The sequence below is a fragment of the Arachis hypogaea genome, chromosome 3 (assembly GCF_003086295.3).
Source record: "Arachis hypogaea cultivar Tifrunner chromosome 3, arahy.Tifrunner.gnm2.J5K5, whole genome shotgun sequence".
Classification (NCBI taxonomy): domain Eukaryota; kingdom Viridiplantae; phylum Streptophyta; class Magnoliopsida; order Fabales; family Fabaceae; genus Arachis; species Arachis hypogaea.
The window spans coordinates 120,248,839-120,265,340 of record NC_092038.1 but is presented as its reverse complement, the minus strand read 5'-3'; the positions used below and the strand labels follow the sequence as shown (position 1 = coordinate 120,265,340).

At 40.8% G+C, this 16,502-nt stretch overlaps 1 non-coding gene across 1 annotated transcript; it reads right to left on the bottom strand.

The window, feature by feature from the left end:
- Nucleotides 1-13,015: 13,015 nt before the first annotated feature.
- LOC112793019 (small nucleolar RNA R71) lies at nucleotides 13,016-13,123 on the bottom strand. Its single transcript, XR_003197731.1, has one exon. It is a non-coding gene; the product is annotated as a small nucleolar RNA R71 (small nucleolar RNA).
- Between the last annotated feature and the right edge of the window lie 3,379 nt (nucleotides 13,124-16,502).

The window sequence follows — 16,502 nt, the reverse complement described above, 5'->3', positions numbered from 1 at the left end:
TTGGTGCGCAGAACGCTGCCCTGCCCGCGCCAAGGGCAGGGCAGGAAAAGTTGGTGCGCCAGAAATTGCATTGGTGCGCTGTTGGTGCTGCCAGAATCAAGAATTGGTGCGCCAGAAATTGCCTTGGTGCATAGGATGCTGCCCTGCCCTCGCGGAGGGCAGGGCAGAAAAATATGGTGCTGCCAGGATTGAGCCGTGATGCGCGCTGGTGCTGCCAGGAGAGTGATTTGGTGCGCCAGAAATGTCTCTTGGTGCGCCAGATCCATGCACCAACAAAATGCTGCCCTGCCCTCGCGGAGGGCAGGGCAGTGTTTCCACTTTGATGTCCCGTGTTCGAAACACGGCTGGAACACACGCTCAATTAATTTCCTTGGTTTCTTGGCACGGCACTCAACCTTAGTTCCTTGCTTCTTCCTTGTTCCGTGTTCGATTCTTGTGGCATGCATGGGTGACATTTTTCCTTTGATTTTCTTCCTTGGTGAGCCCGATACTGCCCTTGTGGAGGGCAGGGCAAGGTTTTGTTCTTCTTGATTTCAAGGCACAGAATTGTGCTTTGCCCTTGTAGTGGGCAGGACAGAGTTGCCTTTTATGCTTTGGTGCCTTATGTTGCCTTCCTAGAGGGCAGTGTGCCCTTGTGGAGGGCAATGCTTGCCTCCCCTCTTTACATGCGGCACACTTCTCCTTCCTTTGACCACGTTTTCTTCTCCTTTGGTCACGCTTTCTTAGGCCACGCTTTTCTCTTTTATTCTTTTCTTCACCTACATTAAACCAAAACAACCACTCAAAGTATCACTAAATTCAAGAGGCTTATAAATCAATTAAAATTCAATTAAAATTAGCTTAAACCTCATGGATTAACATTAATTTCATGGTGGTTGCTTGATTTAAAGAAGTTGTGCATTTTCACTCCAAATCACTTACTTAAGAAGCAAGAAAGTGCATAAAGACTAACAAAACAAATGAAATTAGCTTGAAAAATGGGTATATGATGACTTGTCATCACAACACCAAACTTAAATCTTGCTTGTCCCCAAGCAAGCATCAAAAATAAGAGTAAATGACATGAATAAGAAAAGAACACATATCCTTATTAGGCATATAGCATAACTTGATTTATGGAGTTCTTTATGCAGACAATGACAACTCACTTATTGTTGCTGCTACATAATACACATCTTTCCTCAAAGGCTTGCTAACCTTGCTGTTATAAGACTCACTTTTTAATTACTCCCTTGCTAACTTTTCTTGGCTTACAATGCTTAGCAAGCTTATTATTCTTTTAGAGGTTTGGTGTCAAATGTTGCAGTTTTAGCCTTTGGCTTTATTTTCTTTTTCTTTTTACTCAACATCTTTCCACCACAGACACATGGCTCACTAATTCTTCCTAGGATCATTGATGCCCAGCATCTCTTTGGATAACTAAATGTTCTGTATCTAAGTTGCTCTTTATTGTGGATTTTCAATTGGCCATCCCAAATCAGTTGATCTAAGTGACCGGGTTTTAAAATACCCCTTAGAATTTACTCATCCAAGCATATCTTAGTACAAGAACACCACAGGCATATGTCCTAAGGTTCAAGCTATTGGTGTCCAACCTTTATTCTTTGTTTTTCTTGCCATTTTGGCTTTTTCTTTCCCTTTTCTTTCTGTTTTTGTTACCAAGGGCTTTTTCTTTTTTTGAGAAGAGTCTTTGTAACAGCAGGCCAACTCACAATTGAATGAGAATGATATTATGCAACAATTATTTCATGAGTTATGCATTTAATCAAACACATATACCACCACCAACTTCCATTCATACTTATGCAACATTGGATATTTCACTTTTCAATTCAAACCAAACTCTTTTATTTAAGCATATGGGAAACAAAACAATTTTTAAATCTAAGTGATGGATAACAAGCATTATGCAGACTTAGCATTTTTAACAAACAATTTCACTTGCAACTAGATAAACACTTTAGCAAGACATACAATGGTTTCCAGATTCAAAACATTTCACAGCAGCAAGGATCAAGTTTAGATACAACCTTTGAAGTTGCAGCCCTTTGCTTTTTCCTTCTGTTGTGTTCTCTTTGAGTTAAGATGCATAATGTCTTCAATTGTTGACTCATGTCCTGCATAATCCTCAAAGTTGCTTGCTTCTCAAGCCCTTAATTATATGGTTAGTATGCATAAACTGAGTGTGGTTCCAGGATTGATTTTTGGTGTGGGGACACCAAACTTAATTGTTTGCCACTGCCTCAGATGCAACAAGTCAACCATATTTGAAACCATGTATCCTTGCTAAAGGTTAATGAAATTAAAGCTAGAAAACAATTCAACAGTTGAATAATGTTTGATTGCTTGGAGCTAGAATCCTGCAAGAGGTGAGAATGTGTTTTTAAATGATATTTTGGTGGAACACCAAACTTAGAAGTTTTCATTCTCCCTCAAATTGTTTTGGTGTGCAACACCAAACTTAGCTCCTTGCACTGCATACCAATTATTCAACATTTTTATTGAAAAAGCTATGAAAAAGAAAACTACCTCAGGTTGGGTTGCCTCCCAACAAGCGCTCTTTTATTGTCACTAGCTTGACATCTTCTATTTTGCTGATCATGGAGGTTGAAAATCACAGTGCCTTAGCTTGTCTTTCTTTACTGTGAACTTCCTTCCGGTTTCCTCTTTGATGACCTCTATAGATTCTTGTGGAAGGATCTTAGTCACAATGTAATGCTCAGACAACTGTGGGAACACCTTCATGGTTTGAATATTGATCATCACTCGATCCCCTGGTGAAAATTTTCCAGTGGGGGCTTTCTGTTTTTCTTTAGTTCTATCCTCTGTTTCTCCTTGAAAAAATTCCTTGTTGTGTTCTTCTTGGCTGGTACATCCTTTATCCAGTATTTTCTCATTGTCCTCCATGATCCTTTTCCATCCTTCCTTCTTTGTAGCATCTTCGTTGTTAGCCAGTTTGTCTTCAATGGCTCTGGTGAAAGTATTTGCCTTCTTCTCACCCATTTCTGCAAAATACTTCGCCAGTTGAGTTATCTACTCTTCAATTCCTTTGATTAACATCTCTTGGTTCCTTGTTGTTTCTTCTTGGTGTTTCATCATTCTCTCTATTAGGATCTCCAAGTTTGTGATTCTTCGAGAGTCTTGTGAGATTGGTTGGTTATGAGATGTTAAAGGTTGGAAGGATGGGTGTAATGGTGGCATGTGATGGTTGTTATTGATGTAATGGTGTTTTTGTTGGTTTGTGAAGTTGGGGTTGTTATAATTGAAGTCCCTTGGTTTGTGATTTTGGTACTCGTTTCTTCTCCAGTTGAGATGAGTCTGGGAGTGTCTGTGTTGTGAGTATTGGCTTTGAGTGGTATTAGTGGGTGGGTGATGTTGATTGTTTGTGGTCATGGAGTTGCCCTGGTGGAAACTTCCTTGTTCTTGATGTTGAGACTCCCTCATTCTCAGATAAGAATGGGGTCTCCATGGTGGGAATTTGGCATTCACTGCAGTAGACAGCTCCATGTTTTGCTGTGGTTGATGGTGCATTTGTCTGTTTAAGTCCTTGAACACATTCACCCCTTCACTATTCATCACTTCTTTTTCTGAGATTGCATTCTGTGGCTTCTCAAATGAATGTTGGTTGTTGACTCCTTTGTCATTGAGGTCTGCAATTCCTTGGGCAGTTGTTGTTGCTTTGAGTAGGCCATCTGAGAAGTAGTCCACTGCTTTTCTTGTTTCTGGGGTCAATCCTTCATAGAAAGCTCGGAAGCCCACTTTATCAGTTGCTTTCTTGTATCTTTCCCAGGCCTTGAAGAGTGGTTCTTCGTCCCCTTGTGTGAATAGATGTTCCTCCTCTTTCAGCTGGATGATCTCTCTGGATGAGGTGAATTTGGCTAGAAATTTGGTGACCAAATCATCCCAACTAGTGATACTTCCTTGAGGAAAAGTTTCAAACCATTGTGCAGCTTCACCCTTTAATGAGAAAGGGAATAACAGGATCTTGTAAGTGTCATGATCTGAACCATCGGTTTTGACCGCATTACAAGTTCTCAGGAAAGTAGATATGTGCTGTTGAGGATCCTCCGATGGATTTCCATCATAAGAACAATTGTTCTTGATGAGTGTAATGAGTGGTGGCTTCATGTCATGATACTCCTCGCTTGTAGAAACTTGATTTCCTGTGGCATACGATCAAACAGGAGGAGTAAACGGCAGCACACTTGAGGATTAAAATGAAGTTAGTTAACATAAACTGTTAGCGAATTGATAGAGGCAATTTCTCAAACAGTTAGTATGTTAGTAAAAAGTTAAAGAAAAAGTGCTTGATCTAAACCTCCACTTCACTTAATCATTGTCAATCTATTTCAATCCCCGGCAACGGCGCCAAAAACTTGATGGTGTTTTTGTGGAAAAACGAATTTCCAACACAAAACTCACCGGCAAGTGTACCGGGTCGCATCAAGTAATAATAACTCACATGAGTGAGGTCGATCCCACAGGGATTGAAGGATTGAGCAATTTTAGTTTAGTGGTTGATTTAGTCAAGCGAATCAAGTTTTGGTTGAGTGGGTTGTATTTAACATAAGCTAAATTGCGTGAAATGTAAAGGGAGAAGGGAAATTGCAGTAAATTAAAGAACAGGAAAGTAAAATAGACTGAATCTTAAAGAACAAGAAATTAAATGACTGAAACTTAAAGTGCAAGAAATATAAATTGCAGTAACTTAAATGGCAAGAAATGTAAATTGCTTGAATGTAAAAGGGATTTGAGGACTGGGATTGCAGAATATAAACAAAGAAGAATTGAATTGCCACAATTAGTAGAACAGGAATTGAATTAGAAGCAATGAAAGCTTAAACAGAAATTAAAGTAAAGTGCAGCAAGGTTCACAGAAGAACCCAAGTAAATTGTGATCTCAGGACTCAAGAGCTTAGGTAGCAGAGCCTAAAACTCAATTTCCTTCCCAGATCCGAGTTATCAAAGCAATTGACAGAAAATTGAAGAAGAAGCAGTAGAGGAACAGAAAATGAAATTCAATTGTGCATAAAAGGATTTAAAGAGGTTTTAGATGGGAATTGGGACAGAATTTCCTCAATTTCACACACCCAAAACTCAGAAAGAGAAGAGTGGAATTGCCCGAGTAAACACGAGGAAGGAGATCAATCAATTCTCCCTTAATCCTCTGAACTCTCGGTCAAGTCTCTCAAGAACAATTACAAGAAATTCAAAGCTCAAAGAAAGTGCCAAATTTAAAAGCTAAGCCAAAGGTAAGTCTAAAAGGTCCTAATTACATCAAACTAGCTCCTATTTATACACTTTCTATTCTTGGATTTTGGGATTTGGATGGGCTTTTGATTTGGTGAAGAAATGAATTAAAATGGGGATTTAATTTGAATTTTCGGCCCATGAGAAGTTGCTCCCAGGAGGCTGCCCTGCCCTTGCGGAGGACAGGGCAGGATTTGGAGTTTGGTGCGTTGTTGGTGCGGCGTGGTGCAGCCTTGGTGCGCAGAACGCTGCCCTGCCCGCGCCAAGGGCAGGGCAGGAAAAGTTGGTGCGCCAGAAATTGCCTTGGTGCGCTGTTGGTGCTGCCAGAATCAAGAATTGGTGCGCCAGAAATTGCCTTGGTGCATAGGATGCTGCCCTGCCCTCGCGGAGGGCAGGGCAGAAAAATATGGTGCTGCCAGGATTGAGCCGTGATGCGCGCTGGTGCTGCCAGGAGAGTGATTTGGTGCGCCAGAAATGTCTCTTGGTGCGCCAGATCCATGCACCAACAAAATGCTGCCCTGCCCTCGCGGAGGGCAGGGCAGTGTTTCCACTTTGATGTCCCGTGTTCGAAACACGGCTGGAACACACGCTCAATTAATTTCCTTGGTTTCTTGGCACGGCACTCAACCTTAGTTCCTTGCTTCTTCCTTGTTCCGTGTTCGATTCTTGTGGCATGCATGGGTGACATTTTTCCTTTGATTTTCTTCCTTGGTGAGCCCGATACTGCCCTTGTGGAGGGCAGGGCAAGGTTTTGTTCTTCTTGATTTCAAGGCACAGAATTGTGCTTTGCCCTTGTAGTGGGCAGGGCAGAGTTGCCTTTTATGCTTTGGTGCCTTATGTTGCCTTCCTAGAGGGCAGTGTGCCCTTGTGGAGGGCAATGCTTGCCTCCCCTCTTTACATGCGGCACACTTCTCCTTCCTTTGACCACGTTTTCTTCTCCTTTGGTCACGCTTTCTTAGGCCACGCTTTTCTCTTTTATTCTTTTCTTCACCTACATTAAACCAAAACAACCACTCAAAGTATCACTAAATTCAAGAGGCTTATAAATCAATTAAAATTCAATTAAAATTAGCTTAAACCTCATGGATTAACATTAATTTCATGGTGGTTGCTTGATTTAAAGAAGTTGTGCATTTTCACTCCAAATCACTTACTTAAGAAGCAAGAAAGTGCATAAAGACTAACAAAACAAATGAAATTAGCTTGAAAAATGGGTATATGATGACTTGTCATCACAACACCAAACTTAAATCTTGCTTGTCCCCAAGCAAGCATCAAAAATAAGAGTAAATGACATGAATAAGAAAAGAACACATATCCTTATTAGGCATATAGCATAACTTGATTTATGGAGTTCTTTATGCAGACAATGACAACTCACTTATTGTTGCTGCTACATAATACACATCTTTCCTCAAAGGCTTGCTAACCTTGCTGTTATAAGACTCACTTTTTAATTATTCCCTTGCTAACTTTTCTTGGCTTACAATGCTTAGCAAGCTTATTATTCTTTTAGAGGTTTGGTGTCAAATGTTGCAGTTTTAGCCTTTGGCTTTATTTTCTTTTTCTTTTTACTCAACATCTTTCCACCACAGACACATGGCTCACTAATTCTTCCTAGGATCATTGATGCCCAGCATCTCTTTGGATAACTAAATGTTCTGTATCTAAGTTGCTCTTTATTGTGGATTTTCAATTGGCCATCCCAAATCAGTTGATCTAAGTGACCGGGTTTTAAAATACCCCTTAGAATTTACTCATCCAAGCATATCTTAGTACAAGAACACCACAGGCATATGTCCTAAGGTTCAAGCTATTGGTGTCCAACCTTTATTCTTTGTTTTTCTTGCCATTTTGGCTTTTTCTTTCCCTTTTCTTTCTGTTTTTGTTACCAAGGGCTTTTTCTTTTTTTGAGAAGAGTCTTTGTAACAGCAGGCCAACTCACAATTGAATGAGAATGATATTATGCAACAATTATTTCATGAGTTATGCATTTAATCAAACACATATACCACCACCAACTTCCATTCATACTTATGCAACATTGGATATTTCACTTTTCAATTCAAACCAAACTCTTTTATTTAAGCATATGGGAAACAAAACAATTTTTAAATCTAAGTGATGGATAACAAGCATTATGCAGACTTAGCATTTTTAACAAACAATTTCACTTGCAACTAGATAAACACTTTAGCAAGACATACAATGGTTTCCAGATTCAAAACATTTCACAGCAGCAAGGATCAAGTTTAGATACAACCTTTGAAGTTGCAGCCCTTTGCTTTTTCCTTCTGTTGTGTTCTCTTTGAGTTAAGATGCATAATGTCTTCAATTGTTGACTCATGTCCTGCATAATCCTCAAAGTTGCTTGCTTCTCAAGCCCTTAATTATATGGTTAGTATGCATAAACTGAGTGTGGTTCCAGGATTGATTTTTGGTGTGGGGACACCAAACTTAATTGTTTGCCACTGCCTCAGATGCAACAAGTCAACCATATTTGAAACCATGTATCCTTGCTAAAGGTTAATGAAATTAAAGCTAGAAAACAATTCAACAGTTGAATAATGTTTGATTGCTTGGAGCTAGAATCCTGCAAGAGGTGAGAATGTGTTTTTAAATGATATTTTGGTGGAACACCAAACTTAGAAGTTTTCATTCTCCCTCAAATTGTTTTGGTGTGCAACACCAAACTTAGCTCCTTGCACTGCATACCAATTATTCAACATTTTTATTGAAAAAGCTATGAAAAAGAAAACTACCTCAGGTTGGGTTGCCTCCCAACAAGCGCTCTTTTATTGTCACTAGCTTGACATCTTCTATTTTGCTGATCATGGAGGTTGAAAATCACAGTGCCTTAGCTTGTCTTTCTTTACTGTGAACTTCCTTCCGGTTTCCTCTTTGATGACCTCTATAGATTCTTGTGGAAGGATCTTAGTCACAATGTAATGCTCAGACAACTGTGGGAACACCTTCATGGTTTGAATATTGATCATCACTCGATCCCCTGGTGAAAATTTTCCAGTGGGGGCTTTCTGTTTTTCTTTAGTTCTATCCTCTGTTTCTCCTTGAAAAAATTCCTTGTTGTGTTCTTCTTGGCTGGTACATCCTTTATCCAGTATTTTCTCATTGTCCTCCATGATCCTTTTCCATCCTTCCTTCTTTGTAGCATCTTCGTTGTTAGCCAGTTTGTCTTCAATGGCTCTGGTGAAAGTATTTGCCTTCTTCTCACCCATTTCTGCAAAATACTTCGCCAGTTGAGTTATCTACTCTTCAATTCCTTTGATTAACATCTCTTGGTTCCTTGTTGTTTCTTCTTGGTGTTTCATCATTCTCTCTATTAGGATCTCCAAGTTTGTGATTCTTCGAGAGTCTTGTGAGATTGGTTGGTTATGAGATGTTAAAGGTTGGAAGGATGGGTGTAATGGTGGCATGTGATGGTTGTTATTGATGTAATGGTGTTTTTGTTGGTTTGTGAAGTTGGGGTTGTTATAATTGAAGTCCCTTGGTTTGTGATTTTGGTACTCGTTTCTTCTCCAGTTGAGATGAGTCTGGGAGTGTCTGTGTTGTGAGTATTGGCTTTGAGTGGTATTAGTGGGTGGGTGATGTTGATTGTTTGTGGTCATGGAGTTGCCCTGGTGGAAACTTCCTTGTTCTTGATGTTGAGACTCCCTCATTCTCAGATAAGAATGGGGTCTCCATGGTGGGAATTTGGCATTCACTGCAGTAGACAGCTCCATGTTTTGCTGTGGTTGATGGTGCATTTGTCTGTTTAAGTCCTTGAACACATTCACCCCTTCACTATTCATCACTTCTTTTTCTGAGATTGCATTCTGTGGCTTCTCAAATGAATGTTGGTTGTTGACTCCTTTGTCATTGAGGTCTGCAATTCCTTGGGCAGTTGTTGTTGCTTTGAGTAGGCCATCTGAGAAGTAGTCCACTGCTTTTCTTGTTTCTGGGGTCAATCCTTCATAGAAAGCTCGGAAGCCCACTTTATCAGTTGCTTTCTTGTATCTTTCCCAGGCCTTGAAGAGTGGTTCTTCGTCCCCTTGTGTGAATAGATGTTCCTCCTCTTTCAGCTGGATGATCTCTCTGGATGAGGTGAATTTGGCTAGAAATTTGGTGACCAAATCATCCCAACTAGTGATACTTCCTTGAGGAAAAGTTTCAAACCATTGTGCAGCTTCACCCTTTAATGAGAAAGGGAATAACAGGATCTTGTAAGTGTCATGATCTGAACCATCGGTTTTGACCGCATTACAAGTTCTCAGGAAAGTAGATATGTGCTGTTGAGGATCCTCCGATGGATTTCCATCATAAGAACAATTGTTCTTGATGAGTGTAATGAGTGGTGGCTTCATGTCATGATACTCCTCGCTTGTAGAAACTTGATTTCCTGTGGCATACGATCAAACAGGAGGAGTAAACGGCAGCACACTTGAGGATTAAAATGAAGTTAGTTAACATAAACTGTTAGCGAATTGATAGAGGCAATTTCTCAAACAGTTATGTTAGTAAAAAGTTAAAGAAAAAGTGCTTGATCTAAACCTCCACTTCACTTAATCATTGTCAATCTATTTCAATCCCCGGCAACGGCGCCAAAAACTTGATGGTGTTTTTGTGGAAAAACGAATTTCCAACACAAAACTCACCGGCAAGTGTACCGGGTCGCATCAAGTAATAATAACTCACATGAGTGAGGTCGATCCCACAGGGATTGAAGGATTGAGCAATTTTAGTTTAGTGGTTGATTTAGTCAAGCGAATCAAGTTTTGGTTGAGTGGGTTGTATTTAACATAAGCTAAATTGCGTGAAATGTAAAGGGAGAAGGGAAATTGCAGTAAATTAAAGAACAGGAAAGTAAAATAGACTGAATCTTAAAGAACAAGAAATTAAATGACTGAAACTTAAAGTGCAAGAAATATAAATTGCAGTAACTTAAATGGCAAGAAATGTAAATTGCTTGAATGTAAAAGGGATTTGAGGACTGGGATTGCAGAATATAAACAAAGAAGAATTGAATTGCCACAATTAGTAGAACAGGAATTGAATTAGAAGCAATGAAAGCTTAAACAGAAATTAAAGTAAAGTGCAGCAAGGTTCACAGAAGAACCCAAGTAAATTGTGATCTCAGGACTCAAGAGCTTAGGTAGCAGAGCCTAAAACTCAATTTCCTTCCCAGATCCGAGTTATCAAAGCAATTGACAGAAAATTGAAGAAGAAGCAGTAGAGGAACAGAAAATGAAATTCAATTGTGCATAAAAGGATTTAAAGAGGTTTTAGATGGGAATTGAGACAGAATTTCCTCAATTTCACACACCCAAAACTCAGAAAGAGAAGAGTGGAATTGCCCGAGTAAACACGAGGAAGGAGATCAATCAATTCTCCCTTAATCCTCTGAACTCTCGGTCAAGTCTCTCAAGAACAATTACAAGAAATTCAAAGCTCAAAGAAAGTGCCAAATTTAAAAGCTAAGCCAAAGGTAAGTCTAAAAGGTCCTAATTACATCAAACTAGCTCCTATTTATACACTTTCTATTCTTGGATTTTGGGATTTGGATGGGCTTTTGATTTGGTGAAGAAATGAATTAAAATGGGGATTTAATTTGAATTTTCGGCCCATGAGAAGTTGCTCCCAGGAGGCTGCCCTGCCCTTGCGGAGGACAGGGCAGGATTTGGAGTTTGGTGCGTTGTTGGTGCGGCGTGGTGCAGCCTTGGTGCGCAGAACGCTGCCCTGCCCGCGCCAAGGGCAGGGCAGGAAAAGTTGGTGCGCCAGAAATTGCCTTGGTGCGCTATTGGTGCTGCCAGAATCAAGAATTGGTGCGCCAGAAATTGCCTTGGTGCATAGGATGCTGCCCTGCCCTCGCGGAGGGCAGGGCAGAAAAATATGGTGCTGCCAGGATTGAGCCGTGATGCGCGCTGGTGCTGCCAGGAGAGTGATTTGGTGCGCCAGAAATGTCTCTTGGTGCGCCAGATCCATGTACCAACAAAATGCTGCCCTGCCCTCGCGGAGGGCAGGGCAGTGTTTCCACTTTGATGTCCCGTGTTCGAAACACGGCTGGAACACACGCTCAATTAATTTCCTTGGTTTCTTGGCACGGCACTCAACCTTAGTTCCTTGCTTCTTCCTTGTTCCGTGTTCGATTCTTGTGGCATGCATGGGTGACATTTTTCCTTTGATTTTCTTCCTTGGTGAGCCCGATACTGCCCTTGTGGAGGGCAGGGCAAGGTTTTGTTCTTCTTGATTTCAAGGCACAGAATTGTGCTCTACCCTTGTAGTGGGCAGGGCAGAGTTGCCTTTTATGCTTTGGTGCCTTATGTTGCCTTCCTAGAGGGCAGTGTGCCCTTGTGGAGGGCAATGCTTGCCTCCCCTCTTTACATGCGGCACACTTCTCCTTCCTTTGACCACGTTTTCTTCTCCTTTGGTCACGCTTTCTTAGGCCACGCTTTTCTCTTTTATTCTTTTCTTCACCTACATTAAACCAAAACAACCACTCAAAGTATCGCTAAATTCAAGAGGCTTATAAATCAATTAAAATTCAATTAAAATTAGCTTAAACCTCATGGATTAACATTAATTTCATGGTGGTTGCTTGATTTAAAGAAGTTGTGCATTTTCACTCCAAATCACTTACCTAAGAAGCAAGAAAGTGCATAAAGACTAACAAAACAAATGAAATTAGCTTGAAAAATGGGTATATGATGACTTGTCATCACATGCTATCAATTAATGATTTGATTCAACATTTCAAGTATGTTGCCTTTTCTGTTGAGAAAGGTTTAATGTTTGAATCATATCTTTTCTTGTTAGCCAAGTCATTAGTTTTTAAAATAAAATCTTTTTAAATTGTTTTTCAAATCATATCTTCTTGATCACATCTTTTTCAAAATAGTTTTCAATCATATCTTTTTAATTTCTTATTTCAAAATTTTTTTCAAAAATCACTTGATTTCTTTTCAACTCTTAGTTTTCGAAAATCAATTAGTGTTTTTCAAAATGTTTTTAAAATCTCTTACTTAATTTTCGAAAATTTCTTCCCCTCTTCTCACATCCTTCTATTGATGGACTAACACTACTCCTCAATGCACAATTCGAACTCCATCTTTCCTTGATAAGTTCAAATTTTCTACCTCTTCCTTCTATTTTTCTTTTCCTCTGACACCTCAAGGAATCTCTATACTGTGACATAGAGGATTCCATATTTTCTTGTTCTTTTCTCTTTCATATGAGCAGGAGCGAAGACAAAAGCATTCTTGTTGAGGCTGACCCTGAACCTGAAAGGACCTTGAAGCGAAAGCTAAGAGAAGCTAAAGCACAATTCTCTGTAGAGGACCTAACAGAAATCTTCAAAGAAGAAGACATGGCAGCCGAAAACAACAACAATGCCAACAATGCAAGGAAGGTGCTGGGTGACTTTACTGCACCTACTCTCGACTTCTATGGGAGAAGCATCTCTATCCCTACCATTGGAGCAAACAACTTTGAGCTTAAGCCTCAATTAGTTTCTCTAATGCAACAGAATTGCAAGTTTCATGGACTTCCATTGGAAGATCCTCATCAGTTTCTAGCTGAGTTCTTGCAAATCTGTGACACTGTCAAAACCAATGGGGTTGACCCTGAGGTCTACAGACTTATGCTATTCCCTTTTGCTGTAAGAGACAGAGCTAGGATATGGTTGGACTCACAACCTACAGAAAGCCTGAACTCTTGGGAAAAGCTAGTCAATGCCTTCTTGGCAAAGTTCTTTCCACCTCAAAAATTGAGTAAGCTTAGAGTGGAAGTCCAAACCTTCAGACAGAAGGAAGGTGAATCCCTCTATGAAGCTTGGGAAAGATACAAACAATTGATAAGAAAGTGTCCTTCTAACATGCTTTCTGAGTGGAGCATCATAGGTATCTTCTATGATGGTCTGTCTGAACTGTCCAAGATGTCATTGGATAGCTCTGCTAGAGGATCTCTTCATCTGAAGAAGACGCCTGCAGAAGCTCAAGAACTCATTGAGATGGTTGCAAATAACCAATTCATGTACACTTCTGAAAGGAATCCTGTGAACAATGGGACGAATCAGAAAAAAAGAGTTCTTGAGATTGATACTCTGAATGCCATATTGGCTCAGAACAAAATATTGACTCAGCAAGTCAATGTGATTTCTCAAAGTCTGTCTGGAACGCAGGCTGCACCAGGCAGTACTAAGGACGCTTCATCTGAAGAAGAAGCTTATGATCCTGAGAACCCTTCAATGGAAGAGGTGAATTACATGGGAGAACCCTATGGAAACACCTATAATCCTTCATGGAGAAATCATCCAAATCTTTCATGGAAGGATCAACAGAGACCTCAACAAGGTTTCAACAACAATAATGGTGGAAGAAACAGGTTTAGCAATGGCAAGCCTTTTCCATCATCTTCTCAGCAACAGACAGAGAATTCTAAGCAGAGCCACTCTGACTTAGCAACCATGGTCTCTGATCTAATCAAAACCACTCAAAGTTTCATGACTGAAACAAGGTCCTCCATTAGAAACTTGGAGGCACAAGTGGGTCAGCTGAGTAAGAAAATTACTGAACTCCCTCCTAGCACTCTTCCAAGCAATACAGAAGAGAATCCAAAAGGAGAGTGCAAGGCCATTAACATGACCTACATGTCCGAATTTGGAAAGGAAGAAGAGGCAGTGAGCGCCACTGAGGAAGGCCTCAATGGACGTTCACTGGCCTCCAATGAGTTCCCTAATGAAGAACCATGGGAATCTGAGGCTCACACTGGGACCATAGAGATTCCATTGAATTTACTTCTGCCATTCATGAGCTCTGATGAGTATTCTTCCTCTGAAGAGGATGAAGATGTCACTGAAGAGCAAGTTGCCAAGTACCTTGGAGCAATCATGAAGCTAAATGACAAGTTATTTGGTAATGAGACTTGGGAGGATGAACCCCCTTTGCTCACCAAAGAGCTGGATAACTTGACTAGGCAGAGATTATCTCAAAAGAGACAGGACCCTGGGAAGTTCTCAATACCTTGTACAATAGGCACCATGACCTTCAAGAAGGCTCTGTGTGACCTAGGGTCAAGCATAAATCTCATGCCCCTCTCTGTAATGGAGAAGCTAGGGATCTTTGAGGTGCAAGCTGCAAAAATCTCACTAGAGATGGCAGACAATTCAAGAAAACAAGCTTATGGACTTGTAAAGGATGTTCTGGTAAAAGTTGAAGACCATTACATCCCTGCTGATTTCATAGTCTTATAGACTGGGAAGTGCATGGATGAATCCATCATCCTTGGCAGACCCTTCCTAGCCATAGCAAAGGCTGTGATTGATGTTGACAGAGGAGAATTGATCATTCAAGTAAATGAAGAATCCCTTGTGTTTAAGGCTCAAGGATATCCCTCTATAACCATGGAGAGGAAGCATGAAGAGCTTCTCTCAAAACAGAGCCAAACAGAGCCCCCACAGTCAAACTCTAAGTTTGGTGTTGGGAGGCCACAACCAACTTCTAAGTTTGGTGTTAAACCCCCACATTCAAACTCTAAGTTTGGTGTTGGGAGGTTCCAACATTGCTCTGAGCATATGTGAGGCTCCATTAGAGCCCACTGTCAAGCTACTGACATTAAAGAAGCGCTTATTGGGAGGCAACCCAATGTTATATTTATCTATTTTTCTTTTGTTATTTTATGTTTTCTGTAGGTTGATGATCATGGGAAGTCACAAAATCAATTGAAAAAGCAAAAACAGAATGAAAAACAGAAAGAAAAATAGCACACCCTAGAGGAAGACCTTGCTGGCGTTTAAACGCTAGTAAGGGCAGCAAATGGGCGTTTAACGCCAGAAAGGGGCACCAGACTGGCGTTAAACACTAGGAAAGTGCCAGAAGTTGGCGTTAAACACCAGAAATGGGCACCAGCCCGGCGTTTAACGCCAGAATTGGCATAAAGAGCATTTTTGCTCGCCACTTGGTGCAGGGATGAATTTTCCTTGACACCTCAGGATCTGTGGACCCCACAGGATCCCTACCCACCCCACCACTCTCTCTCTTCTTCACCCATTCACCAATCACCTCAATACCTCTTCCCCAAAAAAACCTCTCACCTATCAAATCCCATCTTTTCTCTTCACCACTCACATCCATCCTTCATAAAACCCCACCTACCTCACCATTCAAATTCAAAACACTTTCCCTCCCAAACCCACCCTCACATAGTCGAACCTTACCTCTCTCTCCACTCCTATATAAACCCATCTTCACTCCTTCATTTTCACACAACCTAAACACTACTTATTCCTCTTAGCCGAACCACAAAGCCTCCTCCATCTCCTTCATTTCTTCTTCTTCTACTCTCTTCTTTCTTCTTTTGCTCGAGGACGAGCAAACCTTTTAAGTTTGGTGTGGTAAAAGCATTGCTTTTTGCTTTTTCCATAACCATTTATGGCATCCAAGGCCGGAGAAACCTCTAGAAAGAGGAAAGGGAAGGCAAAAGCTTCCACCTCCGAGTCATGGGAGATGGAGAGATTCATCTCAAGGGTGTATCAAGACCACTTCTATGAAGTTGTGGCCACGAAGAAGGTGATCCTCGAGGTCCCTTTCAAACTCAAAAAGAGTGAATATCCGGAGATCCGACATGAGATCCGAAGAAGAGGTTGGGAAGTTCTTACCAACCCCATTCAACAAGTCGGAATCTTAATGGTTCAAGAGTTCTATGCCAATGCATGGATCACCAAGAACCATGATCAAAGTGTGAACCCGGACCCAAAGAATTGGCTTACAATGGTTCGGGGGAAATACTTAGATTTTAGTCCGGAAAATGTAAGGTTGGCATTCAACTTGCCCATGATGCAAGGAGATGAACACCCTTACACTAGAAGGGTCAACGTTGATCAAAGGTTGGACCAAGTCCTCACAAACATTTGTGATGAGGGCGCCCAATGGAAGAGAGATTCAAGAGGGAAGCCGGTTCAACTAAGAAAGCATGACCTCAAGCCCATGGCTAGGGGATGGTTGGAGTTTATCCAACGCTCAATCATTCCCACTAGCAACCGGTCCGAAGTTACTATAGACCGGGCCAACATGATTCATAGCATCATGATTGGAGAAGAAGTAGAAGTTCATGAGGTTATAGCCCAAGAACTTTATAAGGTGGCGGACAAGTCCTCTACCTTAGCAAGGTTAGCCTTTCCTCATCTCATTTGTCACCTCTGTTATTCAGTTGGAGTTGACATAGAGGGAGACATCCTCATTGATGAAGACAAGCCCATCACT